This window comes from Apium graveolens, chromosome 11 (assembly GCF_009905375.1).
Source record: "Apium graveolens cultivar Ventura chromosome 11, ASM990537v1, whole genome shotgun sequence".
In the NCBI taxonomy this organism is placed as follows: Eukaryota; Viridiplantae; Streptophyta; class Magnoliopsida; order Apiales; family Apiaceae; genus Apium; species Apium graveolens.
Window position 1 is genome coordinate 56,316,003 of NC_133657.1, and position 6,950 is coordinate 56,322,952.

Below are 6,950 nucleotides of genomic sequence, written 5' to 3' on the forward strand. Positions count from 1 at the left end.
TCCATACATCGTTGGATGACCTTCCGAGGATGTCCTAGTCGGCTCCCGCCCTCCATGTTGAGGAGTAGGCTCCAAGGTTTCTTGGTCCTAACTAGAGCCCCTTTCGTGGGTGTTCTAGTCTTTATGAAGACTCCTTTAATGGACGTTCTAGTCTTTATGGAGACTCTTTCCATGGACATTCTAGTCTTCACGAAGACCATGTTTATGGATTATCTAGTCTTAGTGGAGGCTCCTTAGAACTTTACTTAGGGACATCCATATTACTTCCTGAACATCTTTGGACATCCATTCAAAGATATTCTAGTCATCCTAAACCCTTCATTTTTGGAGGTAGGCCCATCCTAGTAGGCTGGGTGGCTTCGTCCGAGAGGTCCCTAGTAGGCCGAGACGCAGGTTCAGGGACTTCCTCGGATTTTCATTCGAGAACATTCTAGGGGACCAAGACATCCATTCGAGGATGTCCTGGTCGGCCAAGACTCTCCATTTTGAAAGGTTGGCCCAGTCTAGTCAGCCAGGACTTCGTCTATGAAGTCCCGGGTTGGCCGGGGCGTGGGTTTGTCGACTTCGTCGAACTTTTGTCCTTAAATTCCTTGAACCTTCTTGGGGGACTTCTCTAGATCTTGCTTGTGAACATCCTTGAACGTCCTTTCGAGGATGTCATTGGACGTTCGTTCGAGGACGTCCTAGTCAACCGTAACCCTTAATGGGGTATTTTGGCTATCCCCTTCTTGTAGTTTGGATAATTTCCTTCCTTCAGCCACGGGTTCTTTCTGGGGACATCTAGTTGGCTGGAAGCCTGGTCCAAAAAAGTCTCGGCCGTTCTTGAACTTTGTTTGAGGGTGCTCTAGTTAGACAACAACCCTTTTCAGAGTTTATTCGTGGCTATAGGTAGCCATAAAACGTAGCTTGAGAATTGAATTCCACTTTCTTGGATTAGAATATCATGATCCGTATCCTTTCTTCTCTCATTCTTATTCGAGGAGTGCCTTGTCGGGTGGGGGCCTCATTCGAGGACCCTTTAGTCGGCCGAAGGCCTCCCTAGATGGCTACCCGGCCTCCTCTGATCGGCCAAAAGGTTTATTCGTGACCCCTCTAGTTGGTCGAGGAGAAATATTTTTCTCTTTTTTGGACAACATGTCTCGGTCATGTTCGTGATTGGCCTCGAACACAAACAACTATGTTCATGTGTATGATGGGCCTTGAACTTCATATAAAATTCCTTGATTACTATCCATCTTCAAAGATTTTCCTTCCAAGCTTTTAGTTTTGCACTTTCGGGTCTTCACGACTTAAAGGAAGCTTGTTGAAGCTAGCCTTAAAGGCCTTTCTTTTGAGGGCACTTATCTTACTCTTTCCTTACCCTTTGTAAAATTTGTTCTTATTAGGCGAAAAACTCCTTAACGCTGAGTGCACGGGATGCAAGGGGCTCATGCCTTGTATCAGGTACATTTCTTCTTTATTAGGGATTTCAAAACATCATTTTTTTGTTCAATAGGAGCCTGGATGACTTAAGGCCTCCCCTGGAGACTAGTCAGCCTCCTTAGGTCGACTAGAGTATGTAGTATAGGCTTTAGTTAACCAAACGTGTTTCATGAAGTTAGTTTTCTAACATCTTTTTCTTATTAAGCCAACACCCTTCCGAGCTTCTTCCACTAAGAGTTCGAAATTCAGGAGTGAGCACATGGCCTTGGAGGTTTTGATGAAGAAACTTGATAGAAAGTTTCAAGATTGGGAGTGTAGAGTTCTATTGGGGTTTATCAACAGTTAGAAGACTTTTTCAAGCTGGTGGACACTCATGATGATGAGATGCGCCCTGTTAACATGCCCAATGGCTATGTTCATAGCTCTTACATGGATGTGGTGGATCCACGAGACTTTACTAGCTCTTGGGCTATTTCTGAGGTTGCCACTATTGGCCAATCATCTGATTCTGGACTCTAGATTGTCCGTTATTCTGGTTCTTGCTCGAGCCATAGAGGCTCTGTCCCCGGGGGAAAGCTCCTTCCGTAAGCCCTAACTCTAAGCAAATTCTTTATGGGAAAATTTGACAACTTGTATCAAGGTAGATAACCAGATGTAATGACCACTCTTCATCCTCTTCCTTTTTTTAGAAGTCTATAAAAGATGAGAAGCAGGAGGTCAAGAACAAGGGTGAAATGATGAAAAAGATGGAGACTCTCCAGATGAGTTATTATTATGGCCTTGCATGGCTTTATTTATGCTCCTTCATGGAATTAAACATTTTCGGTGTGTAATCTAATTGTCCGTCGGGACTTGATTTATGATACTTTGAGATCTCCTATATCATGCATTTGTAGTTTGATTTTATACTTATATTTCATTTTTGGTACTTGGTCCTTCAGGACTTGCATTCATTAGATGCTCGTAATAAATTTCAGGTTTGAAGCATGGTAAGAATGAGGAACTTTGTCACCGTTTAGGGTCTTTAACTTGTAGGATCCTTGTCATAATGTCTTCTTGACCTTATAAAGTCCTTCCCAGTTAGAGGCTAGCTTTCCTCTCTCCTTGACTCCTGATGCCTCAATCTTTCTCAAGACCAAGCCTCCTTATTAAAAGAACCTTTCTATAACCCTTCTATTATAATAGATGGATACTCTTCATTGATGCTCTATATTATAGGAGTTGGCTTCATCTCTAACCTCGTAAATGAGATCGAGAGCGAACCTCATGCCTTCTTTGTTTGTCTCCGGTTCATAAGCTTTGACCCTAGGCGATCCTTGGGTGATCTCTACGGGCACCAAATCTTTGTTTTCATAAGCCAGCATGAATGGGGTAGCTTTATTTGTCACTTTACAAGTGGTGCGATATGCCCATAATATAGGCAGTAATTCATCCACCCAAGTGTTCCTCGAGCGTTCGACCCTCTTCTTATGTCCATTAAGGATAATCTGATTAGTACCTTCCGCCTGCCCATTTTCTAATGGATATGCAACCGAGGTGAAATGAAGCTCAATGATGTTATCATTACAGTACTCCTTGAACTCTGCATTATCAAACTGTCACCCATTATGTAACACCCCCAAATCCGGGGTCAAAGGATTTGGTCGTCACTATGAAACCTCAATTCAAATCAACCTGTTAAATCAATAAATAAATGTCAGCGGAAGATATTAATCATTTATCACCCCAAACTAATCCAAGATCTTTTAAGGTTACAGTTCTAGAAACAAGAAATCCAAATTTCATAAATAAATTTTTCACTTTCTTTCTCTTTTAAAACTCTTTTCAACAAATTCCAATTCAATACTAACCCGCTAGTATAACTTCGAAAAGAAGTATACTAGGCCCAAATATAAAATAACACAAGTATAATATAATATAAGATAAACAACTTTACATAATAAAACTTACACTAGTCCGCAAACCCTGGACCAACCACCTTTCAAAAGCTTCTTCTTTGCTTCCTCGAATTACGCGGCTAAACAACGCAAGTTAATCCTCACTGGAGGTTAAATTTAAAACAGGCAAGTATGAGCGAAAGAAATGCTCAGCAAGATCATTGTAGCATATATATATATATGGTCATTTTGATATAAAATCGACATCTGGAATAGCGCAGAATATTTTAAAATCATAATTGCTGAAATCGAAAATCTAGTAAATAATCGGATAATTGTTTTTCACTGTACTCAATTTTTTTTATATAGATTTTCGAGCGAAATGCTTCAGCAATACTTTGGATCTTGATGAGAATAAAACTCGTAAAATAGTGTTTACGAAAATATTGTAAACAACAATAACAAGAATGATTATGGATTGAATCATAGACTTTATTCAAAACCGAACTCTTGATATTAGTACTCATGTTGTTATCATATCAAATTAGATATCAATATGAACTTTGATGCTCACAACATCCCATACCGAAGTCAACATTAATCATCTATACTAATACCACCTTTGATATTTACCAACAACCTAAATATCCACATCAAGCAGAAACTGAATCAAAACGGCATTTTACCTTTTATTCAGAACAGAAACAGTTGATAAATCATTTATTCTATGAATATCAAAAATGATATGATAACTTAGATTGGGATCATTCTCCGATGGACGTACTATCACATGTTGATCAGCCCGTGTGATAGCACTAGGTCATGATTCGTAGAAACATGTCCCCAAAACACGAGTACTCAAATAAAAAGGCAATATATCTGCCTGTGGCAAAAATTGTGTCATAATATTTCATATGACACTTAGAAATAGCCCCCTGCTGGACCCTCCGTCCCGGTCACTTACGCATTTATGATCCACTCTTAAAACCTTTTATTAAAAAGGGGTCATAATAATTGATACCCTGAATAATTTTATTCCCCCATTTACTTGGGTAGGAATATTCGCAACCAAATCATCTTTCTCAAAGTCCAAAACATTTATAAATCCAGTAATTTGATAAGTAAAATCACTTAGCTATTCTGAACATAGAATAGCAGAAGAGTACTTGCATAAACAGAATCATTTAATTCAGCGATATGTAAAATATTTATCAATTCCGAACTGAGAATAGGGAAAGCAATACTTGCATAAGAAATTTAAAATAAATAGCACTTGAACAATAAGTGATGATAGGGATACTTGCCTTTAGGTTTTTTTGCAGTTAGTCACTCTCGCAATAACACAATCCCTCATTCTGACCTCTCATGGCATCACCGTATTTCCTTTCGACAATTCACTAATGTGCTGCACCTGCGATTGATAGAAGCCATATATCCAATACCATTCCACTTCACTCTTTATCCAACGCCTTGTCCTGATCAACTCGAATGATCTGCATCTATAATTAAAACCTAATACTTTAATCATCTGAACGATAATTACTCGACGAACTGCGCGTCAAATTCCTATTGTCTACCCATACGATAGCCCGCACATAATTATAACAGTCAACACAAGAATATTGACCCACGTACACACGTAATTCATATAGTACGTAAGCACATAACTCACATATCACATAATTCATATAACACATGCCTCGGTTCGTCAAAAGGTTCGACTCGGTATGTTTAAAACTGAAATCGGATCAAAATATGATTTTTCAGTCACTATGCGACTCATAATCAATTTACAAAACAAACGACCTTTTAAAAAAAAGTTTTTGGGTCTCGAAAGTATTTTTATTGAAAGCGAAATATTTTTCTGAGTCTATACGCGTTCGTTTTGTATTAAACGGACGAACGGTTTATTTATTACGAATAAAATAAAAATAAATCAATTAATAATAATATTAATTGATTTTTTAAATACTTAAATATAATTTTCAAAGCTCAAAATAATTTTTATGAATTATTTGGCTTAATTATAAATAATTAAACTTTATTTAACTATTTAAAAATAAAATTAATTGATTGAATGGATTAACCAATTAATTAAATCTATAAATAATCAATTAAAATAAATTATAAATAATTAACTCAAATTGGATTTTGGAAAATAATAAAAGAAAATATTTTTGGATTTAAAAGAATTTAGTTAAGTATTTAAAATAATTAACTAAATCAATTTTTGAATTTAAAAACAATTTTTGAGAATTTAAAATGGATTTTGAATTATTTTTAAATCAAAAATCTGCACTAACAGATTTTCTAAACTGAAATGGGGGCAAAGGAGATTAAAACCGGGTCATAAAAATAGAAACGGGTCGCGTATGAACAGGGACCCGGGTGAATATGAACTCGCCGGAATCCGCCTAGATTCCGGTCGGTCCTCCAACTCCGGCCAGCCCTATTTCCCGGGAAAAACAACACCATTTCAATCGTTTTGTATACCAAAATCGTTCAAAAAAAATTTATTAATCCAACAAAAACCACAACAACCACAATCATCTAACCCAACACCTAAACCGATCGAAACCCGACTCCAACTCCATATTTTCCGGCGAAAACTCGGTTCCAGTCAGATCGGAACCAAAAATCGCGAATCATACGTCAATTTAAAGCCCGGGACTCACCAAATCACATACTACAATCATACTTAACAATCAATCACCCAATACTCCCATAAATTAAAAAGAAACAGAATTATACAAGTTTGAATTCGAACTATACCATCAAGCAGTCAACCCGTTATAAAATTTATACAAATCGATAAGAAATTAACATATAAATCTAAGTATAACAACAGTTTAATCAACATATCCACATACGCGAGAAATACGAATTGACAACAATGAACGAGCAAGAATCGTTCAGAATACTGAACCTTAATTCATGATTCAGGTATGAAAAGATAGCTCTCGCTGAGGACTTTAATTCGGTACCACGAACGCTCAAAACGATCCAGTAAATCATCAGATATCAGGAGTTGAAGATGACGAACAAATCGATGAACACAGAGAAGCTTTATCTGATTTTTGGTGATTATCTGCTATATTTATGATTTTTTTGTAAAAAGAATAGAAATTTCAGATTTGGCTATTATATTTACCCGAAAAGGTCCCCGATAAATCATAAATCGATGTTTCGATCTTGCCATTTAAAACAGACAACCCGGGAATAATAATTTATGGGAATAGTTTTGAAAATACTATTTTTAAATAAATATAAAATTTATACCAAAATTACGAATATTCCAAAAATGCGAAAACATTGAATATTCAAAAGATCTTTGATTTTATAAAAAAACACGAATTTTGTGGGCTTGGACGTCCCGGTAAAGTCCCGGTACGTTAATTTTTATGAAACCGGAATATTTTAAAATTCTCGGAATATTTAAATACTAATAAAATATAAGTTTCATGATTTTTGAAACATTCTGGAATTTAATATTGAATTTACACTTATATATATCAGATCCAAAAATAGATTATTTAGCCGCTAAGTAACTATAAAAATGATACAATTTAATAACATATTTGGATAATTATCAAAACCGAACTTCTTATAAAACATCCTAGAGAAAATATTGTAAAAATATTCCGTCTCTTG